At 48.2% G+C, this 25,377-nt stretch overlaps 2 long non-coding RNA genes across 3 annotated transcripts; one reads left to right on the top strand and one right to left on the bottom strand.

The window, feature by feature from the left end:
• The first annotated feature begins 5,069 nt into the window (after positions 1 to 5,069).
• LOC140633917 (uncharacterized) lies at positions 5,070 to 8,593 on the top strand. Its single transcript, XR_012031511.1, has 2 exons — positions 5,070 to 6,037; positions 7,902 to 8,593. It is a non-coding gene; the product is annotated as an uncharacterized lncRNA (long non-coding RNA).
• Positions 8,592 to 24,504, bottom strand: LOC140633916 (uncharacterized). Of its 2 annotated transcripts, none has more exons than XR_012031509.1 (5): positions 24,046 to 24,504; positions 21,655 to 21,851; positions 17,332 to 17,514; positions 14,197 to 14,236; positions 8,592 to 9,068 (listed from the first exon to the last, which is right to left on the bottom strand). It is a non-coding gene; the product is annotated as an uncharacterized lncRNA (long non-coding RNA). The 2 variants fall into 2 exon arrangements; XR_012031510.1 differs by having other exon boundaries at positions 8,592 to 8,957.
• Positions 24,505 to 25,377: the final 873 nt, after the last annotated feature.

The raw sequence follows: 25,377 nt of genomic DNA, 5'->3' as shown, positions 1-25,377 counted from the left end.
ATCTGTTGAATGTCTGTTTCCCCCAGGAGACTAAAAGATCCATGAGGGCCCCAACCACATCAGCCTTGTTCACCATCGTATCGCCAGCTCCGATGTGCCTGGCTCATGTGAAATGCTCAATATTTGTTGAATTAAAGAAAGGATGATCTGACTGAAATATATAGGAACATAAACACGAGCACTTGGGAAACATTAGACCAGAAAAAAGAAAGAAAAGTATGATCCTCTTGGCTACCAAGAGTGTGATAGTTCAACGGATCGAAATCTCTGAACGGCTGGTCAAAAGATGGCTCCTATCAAACCTGCTGTGTGACCTTGAGCATGAGTCTTCCCCTCTCTGGGCCTTGACTTTCTCATCTGTCAGATGAAAGTAATCTTTTCTGGGACCTTCCATATGTAGGCTGTGGCTCCATTGACGTACGCATTAATGTATTTATAAAGTACATAAATGACTTATGCTGAGCAGACTATTAGAGCACAATACCATCCGCAGGTATACTTCTCCAGGCTGACAGCAGCCAACAGCTTTGGGCGAGTCTGTCACCAAAGTGGCCTAATGCACCCAAGATGGCAGTTCCCACTTAGAAATCTCTTTGGTGTGCCTTTCACCCATGTTGGCCTGGCCTACAGCGAGGCCAAGGGGGAAAAAGCACATTTTCTTAAAGAGGCTATTGAGCATCTCCCTTCACTTGGGGGTGCTCTGTGCAATCCAGAAATGAGGCAGGTATACATGGCTTTTTGTCCATAGATAGGCTAGTGGTGAGGGAAGGGGCTCCCTGGGGTCTGGGGCCCAAGAAACCTTTCCACTCCCCCATGAAACAAAAGAGGTTCATGAGAGCAGAACAAACAGAGCCGCTCATGTATTACAAAATCAATGCCCATCAGTGCTCAGGGCAGCTACACTCCCCACGCGTGGACAAATGTGCCAGAGGAGACGCTGCGCACCACGCACACCAACACCACTTTGCCCTTATACCGTCTTTACAGCCATAATTAAGTTTTGAATGGATCCAGGGGAATCTTCAGGAGGAAACAACCAAGCTAAAATGCTAAGGAACGACTGTCTCCAGAAAGGTGGTCGGAAGGCACCTCTGCCTCCCAGGTGGGGATTATTCTGTGGAGCAGTGGCCTCGGGGGAGGGGTGGCCAGCAAGACAATGGGATCCTCAATACAGCCTTGTTCTAGTATTTCCAGACCGTCATTGTTTTGTTTTGAAGATTTTATTTATTTATTCATGAGAGACACAGAGAGAGAGAGGCAGAGACACAGGCAGAGGGAGAAGCAGCCTGATGCGGGACTCGATCTCAGGACCCTGGGATCACCCCCGGAGCCAAAGGCAGATGCTCAACAGCTGAGCCACGCAGGCATCCCTCTCTGTCATTGTTTGGGTTTCATATAAGTCTTCTGGTTCCCCTCTCTGAAGCTGCCTAGGTCTGTGTCTCCTTTTTCTAGCATATACCAAAGGAATCCAAATCCTCTTCCCATTAAGTCTGGGGCCAGACAGGACACTGATGGTCACCCTGTCTCCTTTCTCACCCCTCACAGAACCCTGGCTCCTAGCCTATGACAAAGCTGAGAGCTGCAGCCGATACCTCCCAATGTCCTCTGAACCCTCGGGAGCCTCCAACCCCCACACCAGGGAGGATTTGCCTCTATTTCCAGTCTTGGCCCAAAGCACTCACTACTTCAGCCTAGGCTGATTCCTCTCAGACATCCGCCCAGAGGGAATAAACAAGCTGCAGGCATCATTTACCCCAAAAACCAGGAGGCCAAGGTTTACTACATGCAAAGTGGGTTACTTCTTGACAACCTTGCCTCCGTCCTTCCAAGGTGCCATCTCCTTAGGAAGAAAAGCACCTGTTAGCCAGCACCGTGGCCTCCCAGGAATACCTGCCCAGGGGCGGGGCCCTGTGTGTCTGTGCTGGGAACCACCTGCCTGTGGAGGCTGAAGTGGGGAAACCCACTATAGAGATCAGATTACTGAGGCAGTGGAACAGTTAGCCGTGATGAAAGGGATTCAAGGCCCCTGGCATCAGGCCCCCCTGATACTTGTTAAATGTATAATCCCAGGCCCGGTGCCAACCTACTACATCAGGATCTCCAGGGCCGGAACCCTGGCACTTAGAGTCCTAGCAATCTGGAAATGGCAAGTCTGGTCTCCTGCTTTCTCACACACACTCAGCCAACTTGGTTCTGATGAGCCATGAAGTCCAAGAATCTCTGCAGTAAAACTTAATTCCTCCCTCCCCACTCTGGAGTTACCTTAAAAGGAGGCAGATCTGAAAGCTGACAAAGACAGCACGTTAGCCTGGGCAAGTTCAACTGGCCCGAGCTGAAATGATGCAAGTTTTCAAGATCCTTCTCTTCTGCATGGTGTTTTTCTGGCGATTGGTGTCGCCACTGCTAAAATCCCATCTCTCCTCACTTGTGCAAAGCCCAGGGCGTTCGTTGCTGAAGCCTTTCTGGAGGGGTCCACTATGACCGATCGGATATCATCAATTTTAGGTCAGTCTCAGAGGAAGGGGCCCCCTGGGACCATGTCCGTCCCGGTCCCGCCCAGGCCGTGAATCTCAAGTGTTCCCTCCTGGTTGTCCAGAGGTGAGGGTCTCCTGCCCTGGCCTCCTAGGAGGTACACTTCCCCTCTTGGTAAGCAGCTGGGCCCTTCTTGGCAGCTGCTACAGATTAGTAAATTACAAGTTTGAGATTAAAAAAAGAAATGACGAAAGAATAAAACCTTTAGTCTGGCAATTTGAAGTCAGATTGCCACAATGAACACCTGTTGAGAAAGACCATTATTAGAGGCTGGAGGTTCTGGGTGAAAAGATCGCTGTGAATTAATTTTGATTGCCTCACAAAACTCTGCATAACAAATGATCTCCGATGGGGGTGTCAAGGGACTTGCATTTGAAGGAGGTCTCGGGGTGGGGGGAGATTTGGTTTCCAGCAAGGTAATATAAGCTGCGCCACGATATTAAAATCCACCATTGGCTGCACTTGTCTGTATGCTTCTGTGGAAACAGATTGTACATGCTAGGGTTACCACGTATTATGCTTCTGGGGAAAAAAAGAGAAACAATTGGTATCAAAATCTTTTAAAAAGGTTAGTTGAGAAAGCATGAGGTCAGAGACTCATGACTCCCAAATTGTTAAATCATTTATTTACGTCTGTGTCTATGTAAATGGAGATTTGGGTGTACTCTTCGTGATTTAAACAGCCGTTGTTTTATTTTTTAACCACACACACACACACACACGCACACACGCGCACGCACACAGACACATTCATAACTCTTTTTTTTTTTTTTTGCGAGGGAAGAATAGAGTAAAAGATGTGTTAATAAACGGATTCACTTGCAGTTAGATGCCCTTTGTACTTTGTAAATGTCATCAGAAATGAGAAAAAGTTAGGCATTGGAGATCACGGGGCATGCGGAATAGATGGGTGTGGGGGGGTGGAGGGCATACTGAATATTAAGTAGTTTCATTCTTTCCTGAAAAGAAAGAGACTCCAACTAAAATATGCCGGCGTCCTACCTGTCTGTCAGCCCCTGATTAAATCTAAAAGCAGGCATCCCATCTGTTTGCCCAAATGAAAAGTGTAATATTCTACTAACTACTTTCTATTATCGCTCAACTTAAGAGTTTCCTGCAAAATGATCCTCGGTTCATTTGAAGTTTATTTGGCACACAAAAGGAAGCTCTAGAAAGCTTTATGCTTTTAAGCTAATAAGCAATATACCCAGCTGACTCTGTGGCTGAATTTTCAACACTGGGCCATTAATATAACATGAATTTTCATCATCAGAGACTTCCATTTGTCATGAGACATAAACCCTAAAAATATCCTGAGAGCCATGGACAAATAGGAATATAAGCAAAATGCTAATACTTTGTGCCCCCCTCCCTCCCCCAGTTAGGAGCTTTCTAATAGAGTGTAGAAGTTATGCAAAATTATGTTGGGTTAGGGAATAATATTTTGTCCACCAACCAGATTATTTTAATAAAACTAAAATTTGTTCTTCTAAACGTGCTGGGGCTGCGCCTCCAGTGTCCAAACCCGGACACACCCACGAGCCCCTCACCCCCAAACCCCCAGAGTGTCACTCCCACGAAGTTTGAAGATGCTTCTGGTCCTTGTTGCCTTTGTTTCTAGTTTATCAAAAAGATTTGGGAAGCCTTGCTGTGAGCAAAAGCTACTCAGGTCCCTGCAAATGTTTCTCTCCCGGGGAGCAAAACGCTTTTTAAAAAAAAAAAAAAAAAAAAAAAAAGCATTCCAATTCCTGCACGATTTGGGAAGTCTTTGGGGGTTCCTCTGAGATATTAGATAATTGAATATAGCTTTCTCCCATTGGAAAAAAAAAAAAAGAAAAAGGAATGCACACATCCAAGGACAGCCCCCAAACTCCCAAGATCCCTTAGCACACTAGTCAATTTTATGACAAAATTAATCTGGAACGTGACTTATGGAGCCCCAGAGGGAAGTCACTGGGGCCGGTAAATATGTAAACATGGCTTTTTCGGTTTCCGTTTCGCATGAATACAAAATAAACGGCGGCCCTCCGCACGCTGGAAAGTTCTTCCTTAAAGTTAATAAAATCTGTCAACTTCCATAAAGGCTGGGAGGAAGGGAGTCCACAGGTGCAGGCGCCCGGGCTCGGGCTCGGGCAGTCGGGGCAGCTAATAAAAAGCCCTGGACACCGCGCGCCTCCTTCCCCATCAATTCTCATCAAGCGTTATTAGAGTCATCTGCCGCCTCCGAGGTACGCGCCCCGCGCTCGCCCCGCAGAAGCGACAATGACATTTGGCCGCGCTGCAGGTGCGGCTGTGTGTGGCCGCGCGGCCCGAGTGGGGCGGCCTTTGTGGCGCTCGGGCCCTTTGATCTGGGCCACAAAAGGGCCGCAGAGCTGCAGCCCCCTGCTTTCTGCTGGCGGCACCGCCCGGGCAGGGGAGGGGCGGGTGGGGGAGGGCGGGGAGGACGGCGGGGGGGGGCGGCAGCAGGAGGAGGAGGAGGAGCAGGAGGAGGAGGAGAGGGGGGCGGGGGGGGGCCTCGGGAGGGGGTGATCCATAATATTTATTTCAACAATAGCTTCAAATCTTTTTAAACATCATAAGAACACGGCTCATTAAGCCCACAACAGCCTTGAAATTGTGTTATAAAACCGCAAAACAGAAATCAATACATTTGCTAGAAAGGAGGTAATGAAATATATTGAGTTGCCTGAGAAGTGGTTTGTATGAATCATAATATTATTATGCGCGCATCAATCCCATTTCCAATACTTAAAGTTAACCAGCTAGCGGAGAGCGCCCCGAACCCTCGTTAAACAAGCTCTCCCGGTTACGGTTACGGTTACGGTTACGGGCCGGGCCGGCGCATCCTATAAATCACCCGGGGAGGGGCCGATCGATGGCGCCCACCCCCGAGCTTCAGCTGCCGCGGCCCGGTGGCTCCCGGGCCGGATCAATACCCGGCACAATGGCCCGGAGGACGCCGGGGGCCGCGCCAGCGCCGTGGCCAGCTCCCACCCAGCGCCCTGGGCCAGCTGCTCAGTCCTGCCGCCTCCTCCAGGGCCTGGCTTCCCTGCTTCCTCCACCCCGGGGCTGTGCCTCTGAGGACCCCGGGCTCGGAAGGATGCCCCCCTCCCTCCGCATGGGGGATCCTCGGAGTCTTTTCTCATTACTTTGTTTTTTTTTTCGGGTGGATGATGTTTTCTCTCTTCCCCTGCTGTCCGTGGCTGAAACAGGGATGCATTTTTCTCGGTCTCCATCCGGATAGATTTTGAAAAGAGGAGCTGAAGTTTCCGTACTTTGAGGGCCCTTGTAAAGAAAAGCTATGTGAACTTTTTGCCAATTTTATAAAAACGGGGGGGGGGGGGGGACCGCATTGCCAAGGCCCCTCCTGCACTGGGAGGAGCTTGAGAGGTGGAAGCCCCTCGCTGGAGCCTCGAAGCTTTTGGAAAAGCCTGACCCAGAGTAAAGCCAGGCCCCCGAAATCACCTGATCCTCGGTTTTCCACACCACCTCCACCTTCTGGAAAGTAAGCCCCCTGAGGACGATGGCCTTACCTGACTTTCTTCCCTCTGTGTCTCCCTAACACAGAACCTGTCATATAACAGGTGACCCATGAATAGGGGGATCTGGGGGATCTGCTCTGCAGGGTCGGCCATGGAGCTGCAGGCTCCAGTCTAAGTCACAGAGGTTGCTCCGTGGCCTTGCACTGTGCGTTTGGAATTTGGACTGACCGTTAAAACAAGGGCTGGTTGACTCCCAGAGCATTCTCAAGCGGCCAGTAAGATAGGGACATAGGGACAGCCACACGTAAGCATACATGCGTACACAGACGCCAGGCCTCGCACCTGAACACATAGAACCATGCGGCCAGATTAACGAAGGCGCAACTCCTCAGATGTTCTGAGTTTTGGGGAAAGCCTCTGCCTCAGTAGATACTAGCAGAGCAGAGCATGAGGGCCCCCAAACAGTGATTCTCAACCTGGGGTGATTTTTGCCTCCACCCCTCAGCCAGGGAACATGTGGCACTGGCTTGGAAGCATGTTTGGTGGTCACGATCCCGGGGGAGGAGAGGATGAGCAGGGGGAGACGTGGTGCTGTGGCATCTAGTAGGTGGAGGCCAGGGGTGCTGCTAAATACCCTAGGATGCGCGAACGGCCCCATGACACAGGCTTGTCCACCCCCAAATGACCACAGTGCCTGGATTGAGAAATCCTGGACTAAGTCTGCACCAAGGCTTTTTTTTTTCTGGCCGGAGTCAACCGTGCTGCTGGCACTGTTTCATCCGCAGTGCCTTTGACACTCTCTAGGAGAGGCGGGCTGGGGAGCAAGAGAGCCCATGGCCCTCTCTGGGTATCACGGCCGGGAAGCAGGGCCTCGTTCCAGCCCTCCGCTTCACAGCCACCCACAGCCATTGTCCCCATCATGCTGCTGCTGCCACAGTGCTGGGCCTTTGCTCCGGGGCCACTCGAGGACAAGCCCTCCTTCTGACTTCTTCTGACACACCGACCAGTCACCCTCTTGCTGAGGGTTGGCTGTCTCAGCTCCTGTCCAGCTTCTACGGTACCTGACCCCAGAAGGGCTTGAACAGAACAAATCAGCAATCTTCAAATCAAGGGCATAGTTTCTGCTCTCTACACGTGCCCCAGGCACACCCAACACCCTCCTCACACGCTCCCAACACCTCCAATACCTCTGCACACGCCAACACCTTCCCTGGGCCCCACCGGGGGCCCCACAACACACCTGTCCTCCGAAGCTACTTGGATAACTATTTCAGACTCGAAAGACAGGTCTGAGACACTGAATGTGCCTGCATTTTGGAATCTAACAGATGGGTGACAATAATTTTCCCAGCCCTAGATTCCACGCCGCCCCCCACCCCCATCTCGTTCTGATTCCCCTGTCCCTGGTTCCCTTTCCCCCTCCCCCACTGCCTATTGTCTCCCGCTTCTCCCAGAATTGATCATTCATTCCCACCATCTTGGCCATTTGCAGACGCAGACTTTATGACAACCCCAATTTTTGCCCTTACTGGCCAGAAAAGATCAGTGGTCACATGAAACGGCACAAATGTGATTTTCTTTGTTTGGAGAGGGGAGTGTCATCTCTACTACATAATCCCAATTATGCACAATTAGCTGACTCAGGCCACCGCTGGCCACTTATTGACCAGGCAGATGGTCACCCGGGCTATGATTTTTGTCATTGTGGAACCTGAAAACCAGTTTAACGTGGGCCCAGCAAACCATGAAGAGGTCTCATATTTTCTAGTTAGCCTGATAGCTACAGAGAACCTGATCATTTTAAGGACCACACTAAAAAGTAATCTGTTCTTATAGTCTTTAGGGTAAAAAAACTGTTTTTGAAAATTAAATTGTTTTCACTTACAGGAGGTGCCTGGCAGACCAAAAGAAAAATCCTGCATAACAAAACTTTCCATGTTGTAGGGCTCAGAAATGCCTAAGAGAAATTAACCCAGATGATTGAATTTTAAAACTTCAGAGAAGGATGAAATTTAGGAAAAACAACAAGAGTAAAAATTGCCCAGTCCTGAACACATTAAACTCACTTAAACAAAATAACCATCTTTCAAGTTCAGATTTGCCATAATTCGGTCATGGTTTATGAAACCAATATTGAGTAAGAAAGTCAAAATGATTTCTTTCTCTGTAAATTTTTGGGGTTTTGTTTATAAACACAGAGATTCCATCATAAAATGTATTTTTTTAAGCCAAGCACGCAAAACATGAGGAATTTCTCCAAAATGGCCAGCAATTTATTCTCGTTTGCTATGTTTATGATCTACAGGATGTCCATAAAGCCTGGAAACATAGGGGAATATAAATAATGTGGTCAAGAACTAATAATAACTATATTTCCAGACTTTATGGATGTCTTTTATCATCACTGTCTTGTAGACAGTACAAATGAAAAGCTACTTAACATTTCTTAAGCGATGCAAATATGTATTCGAGTTGAGAGTAAGTAGATCTTCCTCTACATAAGAATGTACCCCATTCGTGTACATTTTTTGGAAGACAGGTAAAAATTTAATGAATACAATTGAAGATGACTTTGTAAAGTGTGGAATCTTTTTTTATTTTTAAGTTTATTAATTTAATTGAGAGAGAGAGAGAAAGAAAAGAGGGAGAGGGAGAAGCAGACTCCGGGTGCGGTGCTCGATCCCAGGACCCTGAGATCATGACCCGAGGTGAAGGCAGACGCTTCACCTGCTGAGCCACCCGGGTGCCCCCCGTGCGGAATCTTTTTGAGAAGTGAATTTGCCAGTTTTTGAAGTAGTGGCTGGCATAGAATATGATGATGGGGACCTGGAGGATGATGGTGATGAGGATGGCCATCCGTGTCTTGAGCGCCGTCATGCAGCAGGCATTTTGCCAGGTGCTTTCCAATGTTTATCTTAACAAATGGTCTTCCATCTCTCCTGCCTGGATCAGAACACATCTTTAGGCACATACACCTAATATGGAGAAGATCCTTTTTTTTTTTTTTTTTTTTTATTCCTGGGCATGAATAAAATGTGCTGTCACAGGAAGAACCTAGAAAACGTGGAAAAAAATTTACAACCCTATATCCCACTCCCAGCTCTTTCAAATAATGAGCTGTAGGCCCCTGGTTACATCACTTGTCCTTTGTAGTCTTTGATTTCTTGTAATATCAGATAAAACTATTCTAGGGCTAAGCATGCTAGAATTATAGTCTTATCAATTCCATTGATAAGAAAGCTCCCTTTTTTTTTGTTTTGTTTTCTTAAAAGATTTTTATTTATTCATGAGAGACACAGAGAGAGAGGCAAAGACATAGGCAGAGGAAGGAGCAGGCTCCCTGTGGGGAGCCTGATGCAGGACTCGATCCCAGGACCCTGGGATCACAACCTGAGCCAAAGGCAGATGCTCAACCGCTGAGCCACCAGGTGCCCCAGGAAGCTCCTTTTGTTTTAAGGAAGGATCCATCTCACAGGTCCCATCGTCCATAGGTGAGTAAAACAGTGTCAGCCACAGCCTGACCTCCCAGTCCATTGGGAGGCCCAGTGGCATTGACTGGACTTCCTTGAAAGAAATCTTAGGTGCCCATTCCAGTACTCTTAGAATGGAAAAGCCAGGGACTCCTGGCTGGCTCAGTCCATAGAGCATGTGACTCTTGATCTAGGGGTTGTGAGTTCAAGCCCCACATTATGAGTAGAGCCTTACTAAAAAATAATTTAATTTAAAAAAGAGAATAAGAAAAGTCAATTTGAACAAGGGCATGATAACTTACGCCACAACTCTATGTGAGATCGTCTTATACCCACTAGGATTCTAATTCTCGAGGGCAACTCTGGTATCATACTCATGGGCATCGCCTCGGTATCTGGCAGGCAAATAGATGCCACCTAAGTGTTCCTTCACTCAAAGATGAAACTGATGGAAATATCAATCAGGACCTGACCTTAGGGCTTTTACTTGAGTAGGAGAATATTGGGAGGGATTGTGCAGTAGGAGATGAAGTTCATTGCTTTCTATCTCCCATCTGACCACCCTCTCCCTACCCACTGCCCCCCCAGACCCATTCCAGTTCAAAGGATTTGAACCCTGGGTTCAGCTGATGATGAACAAATCCCATGTGCCGCATCGCCTATGCTTACAGCAGTCTCCACTGCGCACCTGTGTGGATGCGTGTTCTGTGTTGCCACCTGCACGTCTGGGTACATGTGTGTCCGCAGATGTTTCTATCTCTTGCCGGCAAGGAGTGCCTGTCTACAGCCTGTGAATCTTGATTGAAAATCGGCTGCTTGATTTTCAGCAGTTGGAGCAATATTTTCATGGAAAATTACAAAGAAAATGAGCATTTGGAAACCAAAGTTGCCGACCAAGAGCAGGGAAACGAAAGACTGTACGTCACCTAGAACAGGAGACCCCGGAATTGACTTCCCACCCATCTCTTTTATTCCTGTCCTCCTTTTGGAGGCCGGTTTGCCGGCCAGGGAAGCTCCACCGGCCCCCTCTCCGCAGCTCGGAGGCTCTGCAGATGAGTCACATAAATTACCGCAGGAGCAAAGTTACCAACAAGCGCAGCGCACACAGACGATCTAGGTCAGAGGCACGAATCGATCTCAAGGCGCGAACCACTGACCTTGGTCCCGCTCGCCCGCTCTAAATTCCGAGTCCGTGTTAACTAAAGATCGCATTTCCATTGTTACGGCGCAGAAAGTGATTCCTGACTCGGCCGCGGTATATCTCTTCCCGAGCACCTGGAAGGCTTTCTGTGTAATCTTTTGAATATCCGAAACACAATTCCAAGCATTTCCAACTTAGACCTCTCTTCCCATTCACAGTCAACCCCAGAAGGAATGTGGGCCGAAGAAAAAGGAGCAGCACACGTTCCCTTTGTTCTGCATTGGAGCGATGGGATTTGGATCATCTGTGGGGATATATCATAACAAATTGTCTCTACCCCAGTTGTCCCTGCAAAGGTCGGGTAAAGTCCCAAAGATCGCAATAGGGACGAAAGAGATGCACACATTTCTCAATAGAAGGGACGTGGGGGCGGTTTCGGCGATTTTGCTTACTAAATGTGGAATTCAATAAATAAATAAATAAATAAATAAATAAATAAATGTGCAATTCCTCGAGGAGTTCACTGCTACAAAGACTGCAAAGGAGTAAAACTTCGTTCAAGCAAAGGCGTAGAGAAGAGGCTTCCAAAGATCGGCGTTCAGCTAACTGTGCATCCAAACCCCTTTTGGCATTTGGAAACTATTTCCAGATTAGCCAAGTCACTTCTCTGCCTTAGAAAATGTTTTCTACTGAGACCATCTACCAGCCTGGGGCTGTGCACTCTCTGGGCCTCGGTGTCCTCAGGAGAGTACAGACCCACATGAGGACCAACGCCAGCACCACGAAGTTCCTCCTTGGAACTCACTTTGAAAAATAGAAGCTCTAGTTTCATGTTCTTTTATTGCCATTTAAACATTTCTAATAAAATACAAGTTGTGAGAGTAAACTCTCAGCTATCCCAGATTCCAGTAACTGCAGTTCTAATTATTCCACAGCAGAGTTCCAGGGCAAAGTCCTGTACTTTAATGGTAGAGTGCTAATTTCAATTTTAAGTGGTTGTTGAATATTAACCCTGACACTGCCCCGGATGGCAAGTTTTTCACCGTCAGCACTATTGACATTCTGGCTGGACGATTTTTTGTTGTAGGAGACTGTCCCGGGTGCTGTAGAGTGTTTAGCAGTAACTCTGGCTTCCACCCACTACATACCATCAGCTACCCTCCTCCCTCAGTGGAGACCAACAAAAAATGTCTTCTGACATAGTTGAATGTCCCTCCCCGAGGGGTGTGCAAAATCGTCCCCAGTTGAGAACCACTACTCTCATCAAGGGAAAAAAAAATCATTTATTAGACATTTCTACTCCACTTAAAAGAGAGGGCAGGGGCACCTGGGTGGCTCAGTGGTTGAGCATCTGTCTTTGGCTCAGGTCGTGACCCCAGGATCCTGGGATCGAGTCCCGCACCGGGCTCCCTGCAGGGAGCCTGCTTCTCCCTCTGCCTGTGTCTCTGCCTCTCTCTCAGTCTCTCATGAATAAATAAATACAATCTTTAAAAATAAAATAAAAGAGAGCACAGAGTTATAGTGCTTTTCTGGACAACAGAGTAAAAGAAACAAAGGACCCGAATTAGGTATTTCTATCCGTTTAAGGGAATATTAAGCAGCTACTAAAAATATATGTTTTAAGACACTTTGTAGGCATGAGAATATACTCATCCTATTACATTAAACAATAAACGAGCACACTTAGAGAGTATATTGCCATATACATGTTCTGTAAGACGTGTGTATTTGAAAATGCTAAAAGGAAAACCACAAAAATGAGAACCACTGTTATTTGTGGGTGGTTAGATAAGACAGTATATATTTTCTTATTTAAATTTTTCTGTTTTCCTCAATTGTCTGCCATGAACATCTATTTTTACCATTTTAAAGCAGACAGAAAAAGGACAAAGAACTTGGTATTATACAGCATGTGAGCAAAAAGCTGCAAACACACTGCCATCCTGTATTTCTAATTTAATTTTCTTCCACACCCTGAAGGAAGCATAGCGACTCCTTTTGTACTTAGCTGATCCTCTGCTCATTAAACCCTCACATCTGCTTTCCTCTGCTGTCATCAACCACGAAGACCAGAATTCATGGCATTGTTTATTTTGTTTTAAGTTGTGTTTTTTTTTTTTTTTTTTTTTTTTTTTTAATTTTTATTTATTTATGATAGTCACAGAGAGAGAGAGAGAGGCAGAGACACAGGCAGAGGGAGAAGCAGGCTCCATGCACCGGGAGCCTGATGTGGGATTCGATCCCGGGTCTCCAGGATTGCGCCCTGGGCCAAAGGCAGGCGCCAAACCGCTGCGCCACCCAGGGATCCCTTATTTTGTTTTATACCTTGCTTCACAACCTGGGTATGCTTGTTCACTGATTCCCTCATTCATTTATTCAATACCCTGGTACTGTGCTAGGTCCCAGAAATTCAGTGGGAAACAAGGCAGGTAGAGTCCTTGCTTTCATGGTAGATGGACACTAAACCAATATACACATACATGGACAACATCAGTCCAGATAGCAGTAGGAGCTATTACTCCTATTACCATATGTATGGTAATACAGCCTGGTGATGTGTTAAAGAAAGAAAGAGTATATGGAAAAAAGTATTTTAGACTACTTTAGGCCACCTTACTTTAAGGTGGTCAGGAAGGGCCTCTTGGAGGAGGTGACATTTACACTGAGAACCAAAGAACAAGAAGAGAGAGTCCCGTGGAAATTGGGAAGATCCAGGGGCAGTTTTCCAAATATGAATTTAATGCCCAAGACATACAGAACAAACGTGGAACATTAAGGAAAAGAAGAAAGGCCATGGAGGTCGGAGCTTTGCAAGCAAGGGGGAGAGTAGCTGGAGACCAGGTTGGAAAGTTGGCAGGGCCCTGATTATATAGCCCTGGTACTGGATTATACAGCCAGGCTAAGGTTAAGGCGTAGGGAGGAGTAGAGGCAATGAATCAGGATCTTGGGATCAGAGCCCTGGAATCTGTGATTTAGAGCAAATTATCGAGGTGATTTTGCTGCCCTGGAAATTTGAAGAACTGTGGTTCTTGAGTATTCACTTATCCAACAATTGTGGGACTGATTCTGACAGAGGTGGGGATGAACTCATGGAGAGCCTTGCTACTCAAGAGTGTGGTCCATGGTCCAGCAACACCAGCATCACCATAGAGCTTTGTAGAAATTCAGATTCTCAGGCCCCTCCTCAGCACTACTGGATCCGAACCTGCATTTCAACACCATTCTGAGCTGTCTGAATAAACTAGACAGTTGGAGAAGTACTGATTTATTTTTTATTTTTTAAAGAAGATTTTATTTGAGAGAGAGAGAGAGAGAGCATTAGCAGTGGGGAGGAGCAGAGGGAGAGGGAGAAGCAGGCTCCCTGCTGAGCAGGGAGCCCAACCTGGGACTTGATCCAGGTCTCCGGGATCATGACCTGAGCTGAAGGCAGACGCTCAACCAACTGAGCCACCCAGGTGCCCTGAGAAGCACTGATGTAAGCCAGTGTCTTATATATCATAATAAAGCTCTATAGAGAAAAAGAAGTGGAAACTGTATGATTTTTAGTAATAAGACATAAACAACAAAATACCTGATTATATCGTCATTTTTTTCTGGTATGAGGAAGTCCCCTGTGAAAAAGCAGAGTGAAACTGTGTTTTAGGTTATGCCTGTGTTAAGCTTCCTTGGAGTGAACTGAAGTATCTGAATGGAAATATTGAACTCATTGGCTTTATAAAAGTTCACTGAACTGAGCAGTAGACACTGAAAATTATTCTATCATTTAGATTTATTTATTCTTAAGCATTTTAAAAATTATTTAAAAGATTTTTTTTTGAGTAATCTCTACACCCAATATGGGGCTCGAACTCAAAACTCTGAGATCAAGTTGTATGCTCTGCCAACTGTACCAGCCGGGTGCCCCTAGCATTTAGGTTTTTTTAAGGAGAGGAGAAGTTCTTTATTAAAGCGACTAAGCATCAATAGTTATTATGTTGGGCAGCCCGGGTGGCTCAGCGGTTTAGCGCCGCCTTCAGCCCAGGGCCTGATCCTGGAGACCCGGAATCGAGTCCCACGTCGGGCTCCCTGTGTGGAGCCTGCTTCTCCCTCTGCCTGTGTCTCTGCCTCTCTCTCTCTCTCTGTATCTCTCATGAATAAATAAATAAAATTTAAAAATATTTATTATGTTATACTAGTATTACATATCTTTTTTATTTTTTTTAATTTTTATTTATTTATTTTTTATTTTATGATAGTCACAGAGAGAGAGAGAGAGGCAGAGACACAGGCAGAGGGAGGAGCAGGCTCCATGCACCGGGAGCCCGATGTGGGATTCGATCCTGGGTCTCCAGGATCGCACCCTAGGCCAAAGGCAGGCGCCAAACCGCTGCGCCACCCAGGGATCCCTACATATATTTTTTAAATGTATGAGACAAAGAAATACAAATACTACCATATCAATAGAGAGTTCCATCATTAATTTTTGACAATCATCAATCTTTTCTCGTGTTCCCCCTTCCTCAAAATCCCTCTGTCTCTGTCTCTTTTCTAATTAATCTAGTTGTCTTTTTGGTTTGGTTTTGCTTTCTTTAATGCAACAGCTTTCACCGATTCTAAGACAGGTCTTGCTTGTTTTCCTTCGGTGTCAGGAAAAGACCATGTGTGCATGAGCCCTCTGTTTACTGTGCGCGGTGATGAAGATCAAGCCCATCGGCCCACGAGTGCTTGCAGATTTACCTCAAACTATGAATGAGGGTTCCTAGGGTAAAAACACTATCTTTTAAATTTTTTTCTTTCTTTATTTAGGGGCATCGGCTGCTGCTGTTCTTCTGCCTGAATCAGTCATAAAGATGTTTCTTAAAAAAAGGGGGGCACCGGGGTGGCTCAGTTGGTTACGCATCTGCCTTTGGCTCAGGTCATGATCCCAGGGTCCTGGGATCAACCCCTATATCAGGTTCTCTGCAGGTTCTCTGCTCAGCTGGGAGCCTGCTTCTCCCTCTCTCTCTCCCTCTCTGTGCTCTCTCTCTCCCTCTAGTAAAAAAAAAAAAAAAAAAAAAAAAATTGGTAGAAAAGATTTGATCTTTGCCCCTACCCTGGCTGGAGGTAATGAGAACTGGAAGGAGATGAAGACACCTCACCTGGGGAGAGTGGCTCCACCTGGAACATGGACCTGGGCTGTTTGGTTCAGGTGTCTGGGTGCAGCCTGTGACTGTCTTGGTTAACCTCTTACGAAGACCATTGCTCTCACATGGACGATGTCCTTAGCAGGGAGGCTCTCCTGTCCTCCAGACTTCCAGAAGCAGATGCCCCCGGAAATGCAGTCACTCACTTAGGGCATGGCCAATGGCAGTTTGGTCTACCTCTCATCCTTATAATACAGGATGCAAATATCTCTATGGCAGTGGGGGGTGTTCCTGTTAATATTCCACTTGGGTAGTACAACAGCTTTTATAAAAGTAGCTGAATGTAAGCAACCTGAGGGTAGAGATTCATTCTGCTTTTCGTTGCTTTGTATCCCAGAACCCAGCACAGAGCAGGTGCTCACTAGATGTTTGCCGAATGAACGAATGAATGAACCCAGCAGCAGGCACCTTCCTGGGGCCTGGGAAGGCTTCCCTGAGCTCCCCTCCTGCAGTAGCTAGACTTTGCTGTCCTGGGTGCCAGTGTCCAGAGCACCTTGAAGTCCCCGTGGGCTTCCACAATGATGGTCTGCACTGCCCTATGAGTAACAGGGGGCAATCCTGGTGCTGCCCAAACTGCCTGGCCACTTAGAGGTGCCTCATAGTTTAATAAGCTTTAATAACTGCTTGATGAAGGAAGGAATGAGGGAAGGTGGGAGGGAGGAGAGGAAGGGAGGCTCTGGGTAAGTGGCTAATTAGAGATTGCTCTCTCTACATACATAACTCCATGTCGATCTGGGTGGGGGGGGAAGCTAACCCTTTTTTAGTCTTTGTTGTGGTTGGGTCTGAATTGAACCTTCCAGACTCAAAGGTGGGAGAGCCTTTTGGCCACAGGGCAATTACAACCTCTTGAAATAGCGTTTCATTAGCAAGAGCACTGGGCTAGCCGGGAGAAAAGATGGATTGAAATAGTCCTCTGCCACTTAACGATCCAACTCTGGAAAAGTCCCGTTAAGTTTTCCCTTTTTTTTTTTTTTAAGGTTTTATTTATTTATGCATGAGAGACACAGAAAGAAAGGCAGAGACACAGGCAGAGGGAGAAGCAGGCTCCCTGCGGGGAGCCCAATGCGGGACTCCATCCCAGGACCCCAAGATCACGCCCTCAACCACTGAGCCACCCCGGCAACCCTCCCCATCTGTTTAAAGGGAACACTCTACCATTCATTCTGCCCTGCTGGGTTGAAGGAGACAGTGAGTGTGGAAGTGGTTTGAAAAGCAAAAAGCCCCTGGCAAACAAAGGATGACCAGGAAAACCTAAAGTCTGGCCTACCCGGACCAGCTTAAAGTCATCGTGTTCTTTCTTTCCCCTTCTCTACCGGCAAGAACATCTGCAGGAAATCCAGGGTCCTGTCTGAGTCCCAAGATTTGCCTCCTGATGGAGCCCTCCTCTTGAAATGCCCTTTTGCTGTGCTTTACCTTCCTGACATCTTCGTCTCCTTGAAAGTATCTGCCTTCTGCCTTTCTACGTTTTCCTGCTGAATTAATCCGTGTGGCATTCGCCACTAACCCAGGTACTTCTGTCTCTGGGCCTTCCTTTCTTCACTTACCAAATAAGCCGGCTGGACCACAGTGAGGCAGAAAAAGTCAAGTATGTGCAGAGGCCAGCAGGCTGGTAGCCACGTGAGATGGGTCGGGTGGGAACCGAAGATGGACAACAGGTTTGCTTCAACCGAACGGGACAGTCACACTTCTGTGCTAGCCAATTGTTGAAATGTGGGAAGGCGAGAACACTAGATCATTTGACATTCCCAAAAAAAAAAAAAAAAAAAAATCTGGAAATTTGAACTTTTATATGAGATCTCCTGACTTTCAAATGCTGGCAATGCTTTCAAATTTGTTAAATATGCCTCGTGAGCCAAATAAAACACATATGCAGGCCGAAGTCAGCCTGTGAGTCTCCACTTTGTGACCCAGGGCCTCTGGGTGCCTTTTTAGCTCTGAGAGCTGTGGTTTTTCTGGGCTGTGAAATCTGCTCAGAAATACCCAAAGCTCCTTCCACCTTCTTTTTTTCTGCTCAGCTCCTCTTTGTGTCTCACTTGGGCTTCTGTGATGGCCTCTCTCTAGCCCTGGGTATCTGCCCCAGTGGCCCTATTTGGAAATCGTCTTTGCAGATGTAATCAGGTGCAGAGATGAGGTCATTAGGGCAGGCTCTAATTCCATATGACCAGTGTCCCTATAAGAAGAGAAGACACATGGAGAAGGTCCTTGCAGAGGAAAGATGATGGGAAGATACATGAGAATATCACCTGCTGCTGGAAGCAAAGGTTGGAAGGATGTGTCTACAACTTACAGGATATTTCTACACCAAAAATCACTAGGGATACCAGAAGCTAAGAAAAAGGCATGAAAGATTTTCCCCTAGAGGTTTTTTTTTTTTTTTTTTTCAGATTTTGTTTATTTATTCATGAGAGACACATAGAGAGAGACAGAGACATAGGCAGAGGGAGAAGCAGGCTCCCTGTGGGGAGCCCGATGTGGGACTCCATCCCCGACCCCGGGATCACACTCAACCACTGAGCCACCCAGGTGCCCCTTCCCTAGAGCCTTCAGAGGGAACATGGCTCTGCCAACATCTTGACTGACTTCCAGCCTCCAAAGCTGTGACAAACTAAGTTTCTGTTGTTTTGGTTGTTGCAACCACCCTAGGAAACAAATATACTGGCTAATCAGGGGGTGGCACCCAGACAGGAAGGAAGGCCAGCAACTCCGACCTTCTCATCCTTCTCCCCCATGGCATGTTCAGATCATGAAAACCTGACCCTCTTCCTAAATTTCAACTATTTCCCTCAGCATTTCCTTCATTTTCCAGGAATTTGCAAATCTAGCTTTGCGCACATAAGAAAATGTGAATGTCATCAATATTCTTCACGGAGAGATAAACGTATACGGCTACTCATGCCTGCCAACTATCTCTTCACTGTGATAAATCAGATGAAACATCCCTTCCTCCACCCCCCCGCCCCCCCCCCCTTGAAAGATTGCATGACTTGTAGTGTGTGAAAAAGAAAAGGGAAACCAGTTGATGTGTTTTCCCATGAGAGAAGGAAAGAGGGCGGGAAGTAAAGCTCCACACACTGCTAGGTGGATGGATCATTCCCTCCATGGAAAAGATACAAAAATATTTTGATCTGTAAGTATTAACAAGGTCTTTACAGGGTAGATAATGATTATCACGGGCAGAAAGCATCCAGTGCTCACTGAAGGGAGGTATTGGAATTAGTGTGTGGATTTACAATTAGTGTGGATATCTGCTCTTTCTGTCTACACTCTATGCTGAGCATGAAGGACCCTGGTCAGGAGGGTTCTCATGGCAAGAGCAGGTGTTTGGGGAGCAGAGCACTTGCCTGTGAATCCTGCAGGATCCTACCTCTCTGGAGACTTCTAAATGGAGTAGAAAAAGTGAAAGGTGCGGAGATTTGATTTATTTATTTTATAATTCTGGGCCTGGGGTTTAGTTAGGGAGGGATGGGCAGGTGGTTTCTTAGATTTGTGACAGGGCGGGGCAGCCCCGTTGGCGCAGCGGTTTGGCGCCGCCTGTAGCCAGGGGTGTGATCCTGGAGACCCGGGATCGAGTCCCGTGTCGGGCTCCCTGCATGCAGCCTGCTTCTCCCTCTGCCTGTGTCCCTGCCTCTCCCTCTCTCTGTGTCTCTCATGAATAAATAAATAAAATCTTAAAAAAAAATAGATTTGTGACAGGGCAAAAGGATAGCAGAGTGGTTAAAAGCAAAGCATGCTCATTCTAGAGCTGGATGTCTGGGTTGAGATTCTGTTTACCAGGGGGGTCCCTTTAGACGTTACAGGGAATCTCTCTGTACCTTAGTTTCCCTATTCATAAAATGGGTGTCTTGATAGTATCCACCTCATGTGGTCGTTAGAGGGATTTAATGAGTTAATTCAAATAAAACATTTAAAATGATGTCTGACATTTCATAACCACTATAAACACATCTTATGGAAATGGTTAACAGTGGCCCCAGTGATGTTTAGTAAGACACCACCCACAAGCTCAGTGGGTTAAAGCAACACCCATCTGTGGTTCGGCTCCGCTCAACTGGGCCTGGCTGGGCCTTGGCTGATCTAGGTTGGGCGTGACTAGGGGTGGTTCCATGTTGCCTCTATTCTTTTCCTGAGATCAGCGGGAATGTTCTTCTCGTGGTGATGGCAGAGGTACCAGGGCCATGAGTAGACACGTGCAGGAGTCTTGAGTCCCCAGGAATGAAAGTGGCACAACCATCGCATCTGGACAAAGCAAGCCAAGGGGCCAAGGCCAACGAGGTGGGGAAGTTCAAATGCCCCACGGGGGATGGCACTGCAAGTTACATGCCAAAGCAATGGAGGAGAAACAGCCAGAGACCTGGTGCCGATAACGTGAGCTACCACAGTAACTCTTTTTATTATAATTTACCTAAGAAGTACTGGACTGAAACTGGGAAGGATAAATATAAATAACTCAGGCCCCAGCTCCCTGACTCACGTCTATTCAAACAAAGAAGGGTCTTCCTGGCCATTCCTGGCTCTGGAGATTTAGATAAAAGTGTGTGTGCACCCCCACAAGCACACACGTGTTTGTTAAAATGAAATCTTTGCTGAAGGCCACAGACAACCTCCCTTTCTGAGCAGTATTTCTGAAAGGGACTCTTCTAGGAATGATGGCTCAGGACCACATTATATTTATTGGGCCCCAGAAGCCCCATAGTGAGCACTGTGACTAAGGATGCTCAGAAATGGTGGGACTCGGGAAGGAAGTTATCTTAGGTACCCAAGAGCTGGAGCCCGTTACCAATGGGGTGAGGGACTATAAATGGGACAGTGCAGCTCACTGCACCGAGTAAGCTTTAGCGCTCAGTTTTGTTTTGTTTTTCTCTTTTGCGCTCATGTGTGCATTTACGGAGAAATCCTCTTTATAGCAAAATGCTTTTAAAATCCTCCACGTGGAAGCAGCCCAGGAGAGGAGAACACACAGATGAGCAGCATGAGCCCAGTCGCTAGTCTCTCTTTTCCTGCCGGAGTGGCAGCTAGAAAACTCTGCATCGTGGATGAGTCATTGCAGAGAGCTGGAAGCTTAGGTTATTGGCCTGTGCCTTCACCACCACTCCCCCCATCCCCAAAACTGACTGCCAGTCTCCCCTCTAAAGCCCCTGGTGCTGTGATTTCAGAGGAGAAAGAGAGAGGGGTCAGCTGTACTTCTTGGGGCCTTCGTAAGTGGCTTTCCAACTTTTTCGATGGCAACCCATGCTAAATACATTTATCGTGTGTCCCGGTGCACCCATGCACATGCACAAATGTGCGCGTGCACACACACACACACACATCCCTTGAGATGAGTAAGACACGACTGACCCTTTCTATTGAGTGTGATATATTCTGATCCTTTCTACTCTATTACATTTAAAAGATAATGCTGATGATGACTTCTAGACTGACTTCATAATGCCCCGATGGGTCTTGACCCACAGTTGGAAAAATTCTGGGCCAGCGCCAAGGTGTGCTGACAAGTAGAGGAGTGGGATGGCGACCAGGAAAGAAAACTCTTTAAGAGCACCCAGGCTTCATGCTTGTCTAAAGCAAGAGGCAGTTGGAAAATGAGGAAAGGACAGAGCAGCAGGTGTGTTGGTGTGATGTGGTGGTGTCGGTGTTATTTGGAGTTGGGGCACGGCACCCAATGGTTGTGATTGGAAAGACTATTGAAGAGAATCAAATCTGGTGTTTCCTTATTCCTTCTAAAATAAATATACGTAGGTTTTTAAAAAGGGAGTAACTTAAATGAAGTCATCCAGTAAGTAAGAGTATAGGTGGGACCCCAATGATGTGACGTGGTGAACATGGTAGAGTCTGAGAGAAGCTACTGGAAATACCGATGGGAAGCAAACCTTGTGTGGTACAGATGGGGAAGGTGGTCCATGGATCAGGCAAGTTAGGACTGTGCTCTGGGGTTGATGGTCAAGCAAGTGACAGCTCCACATCTCCTGGCATCCAGGTGTTCCTTCTCTCTCTCTGGGACTCAGTTTTGTCATCTGGTAAATGACAGTGGTCCTGTCTGTCTCACAGAACTGTAACAAGATGAGACCTGCAGAAGCACCACAGATTCTGAATGTAGAAGGAGCTCCACAAGCTCTTATGTCCCTCTCTGTCCCTTACATCAGGAGTGGGGCCTGCGATATGGCACGTTTACCCACGTTTCTAGGTGACTGGGGCCTCATACTGGATGTGGCCGTGATTACAAGAAGATGACATGACCCCTGGTTTCTCTCCGCACCCATGTCCTAACCAACCGACCGTGCTGCATCGGGATTCAGCCGCATTTGGCAAGCTGGATGGGGTTCCACCTTGGGCCTAACAAGGAAGGATGGGTTTGTGTAGCCTCCAACACAGTGACACTTGTCTTCAAAGCCCTCCGTGGATCGTCAAAAACTGATGCTGGGTTTGACCTCCGTGAATGAGTCGCCAAGGGCCCCACACAGAAGATGGCCTGTTCCTGGGGGTGTTTATAAAGGCCCGGCACAGGCCCCACCCCCATCATCTTGGCTTTAGAGGGGGCCAGAGCCAAGCTGACAGGCAGTCCCTGAGTCTTTGTTAAACTTGAGCTCAGATGGCCATAGAAACACAAGAGGAGCCAAATCATATGTTTAAACAGTTAAGAGGAAACCCGGCTCAGCAAGGAGCTACAATCCTGGATTTAGCCTGGGTGAATTTTCCTTTACTGGGATTTCCTGTCCCGTTTCTGGATGTTTCTATCTATCAAATGTTCCCTGGCAGTTGGTTTAAGGCCATCAGCTCTGCTGTGAAAGAAAGCTTTACACAGTACTTGGGCTTCGCTGCTAAAGTATCAAGGGCTGCTGAATAGTACGGACCCAAAGGTTGGCTTCTATGACAGAAGCTCTGGTCTCCGTCTATCCTGCCGCCATGGAAAGAGACCAAACTCAAAGACTGGCCTTAAAGAACCATCCATAACAATAAAGGCCAGCATGCTCTCCCCGCAACAACTGCCTGGGGGGCAGGCGACAGTGGGGTTTGTGGGGGGTAGGTCCTTAAGGAATGTAAAGTAAGTGAACCCAAAAGTCGGCCTCCTGCAATGCTTTTAGACCGCAGTTAAAATTTAACAATTTTTTTATGTAAATCATCTGGTATACTCAATTGCAGGGGTTGGTTGGGGGGGGTGGGGGGTGGGAGTGCGGACAAGAAGGGAACAATGGCCTGGGATTAGATAATTTAGTTAGAGCTAAAATTCCAGGAAGTTTGTGTTGATCTGGGCCTGGATCTTGTTACTTTCTAGCTCAAATCTAAATCTTTATCTTCCTATTATAGTTGAGAGGACATTTTTTTTACTTAGTCATTTTTACAGTTGTGATTTTTAGCCGCTTTCATCCACTAGAGCCAGTTAGATTAGCAGCTCTTAGCGCGGAGATGAAAATATTGGTAGGGCCCAATGGGCCCTGTTTTGTTTATTCTAACGGAGCAGGCTTTGATCTAAACATATTTCCTGGGGTCTGGACGCGATGACCTAATTCCTGTCTTATCCTTCTCCACTTTCCGTGAATCTCAGATTGCGCTTTACTGTGGAACCCTTTGAAATGCACTTTGCATGTTTTCCCACTTTGTTACCCCCTCTGACATTTGTTTCACTTGGGGTAGAGTTGTGTGACTCCTAGTAAAGGTTCCGACGCTTTATTTTTCTAAGGGGGCTGCTAAGTTTTAACAGAGCAGGAGCTTTTTCTTTCTCCCTCTTCCCTTCAGGTTCTCTCATGCTTGACATTCACAACACGCCAAAAACAATAAGCAAATAATCTACTGCTAGAAGTTTATGTCAACTGCAAATCATTTAGGATTTTCTGTATGAACGCTTTTTCTAATTAAAAAAAAAAAAAAAACTGCCCCCCCACCCTCCACCCCATCCATAAAAGTTAGTTGAATCAACCTGGCCTCCCAGGGAGGACGGAGATGGGAAAACTCTAAACTCAAAAGTTATTTTCAGGTGTCTCTAACCTGCTTTCCCCTCCCCCACCCCCGCCCCCAGGGTCCTTTTTCGTGTGTGTGGGGGGGGGGGTGTCCTGGGCAGCTCAGGCCGGTCCTCGCTCTCTCCTCTTTCCCTCCCCAGGTCCTTGGCCATCACTACACCGCCCTTCCACGTATCTTTTCTAGACGAGGGGGTCCGTTACGTGACTCGCTGTGCTTTCCTGTACTTCCACGGTGCACATTTTAAAAATAGGAACGGGGGGTGCATGTCACCCAAATCAGTATTTTTAGTTCAAAAATGTCGTCACCTTCGCCGTCATCGTCGCGGGCAGCAGCAACCCAGGAAATTCGGTTCTTCTCGGTCTCCAAACCACCTCCGTGCAACTCCCACGTTTCGGCGGGGGCGGGGGCGGCCGGGGCGCCGACCTGGGTCGCGGGGACGGAAGCCTCGTCGCCTCACCAACCTGCACCGTGTCCCTCCCGCGGGCTGAGCCCCAAGGCCGAGGCGGGCTCGCGCAGGGAGGGGCAGCCCGAGTGGGCAGGTCAGCATCAGTGGCTCGAGCTGGTGCACGGAGGCTGGCCCCGCGGGGACGAGGGCGCAGGGAGGGGCCGGGACTCCGGGGCTCCGGCCTCCCCCTCGGGGCTGCGGCGCCCCGGGAAAAGTCTGCCCGGGCTCCCCTCGACTGCCCTCCAGAAAGCGCTGGAAGGCTGGAGGTTGGAGGGGCGCCGCGAGAAACAATCGCCCGGCTCCCGCCCCGACCGCCCGGCTCGGCTCGCGGAAGCGGACGCGCAGCCACGGGTGGTGCAGGGCCGTGACCTGGGGCTGGGGGTGGGTGGGGCGGGGGCGGCAGGGCCAGGCCCGCCGGGCGCATCCGGAGCGGCGGGGGGCGGGGGGCAGCGGGCACTGCGAGCCCGCCCCTCGCGGGGGCCTGTCCCCAGGCTCCATCCCAGGGTGCGGGGCCCGCTCCCGGGGAGAGCGCCCCGACCCCGAGGCCACGCGGCCCCGGGCGCCCCAGGGGCCAGACGTCTCCCCTTCTGCCTTTCATAGGACAGAAGCTTCTGGCCAGACCCGCGGCCTTCCCTGCGCGACCCCGCTCTCGAGCAAAGGCGGCTCTCCTGGGGCGCGTGGCCCCGACTGCACAGGGGCAGCCCCCCAATTCTCGTGCACCCAAGTGCACCCCAACACCGCGCGCGGCCCCACCAGCACCCCGTCCCCGCGTCGTCCTGGCCTGGTGCCCCAGGCCGAGCCACGCAGCTGGGGAGGCGAGTCCGGGCGCAGACTCCTGCTGGGAGGCGACCCGATGCTTGTCCCTTACCTGGGTGCAGGGCCACTGGCCACCGGCGGCCTGCTGGCGGCTCACCACCTACCTCCCTGAAAGAAACAAATCGCCGGACCCCTGTAGACACCAACTTCCACCCTGTCCGTTTGCTCACCCCAAAATAGTGCTCAGGAGGAAAACATGTTTCCCCTAGAACAAAAGGGAGAGAGGAAGGATCAGATTGAATTTTGGTGACGAAACATTCAAGTTGTAATGGACTTTTTCTTTCAAACATGCATGTGTGTGACTCAATGCCTGAAAGACTAATTAACGGACCGGTTGACCTCTGTGGGTTGAGGCCTAGTTTCAGAGTCAGATGAT

The sequence above is a fragment of the Canis lupus genome, chromosome 5 (genome assembly GCF_048164855.1).
Source record: "Canis lupus baileyi chromosome 5, mCanLup2.hap1, whole genome shotgun sequence".
Lineage (NCBI taxonomy): Eukaryota > Metazoa > Chordata > Mammalia > Carnivora > Canidae > Canis > Canis lupus.
The sequence above is the reverse complement of the archived record's forward strand: the minus strand, read 5'-3'. Positions and strand labels throughout refer to the sequence as shown.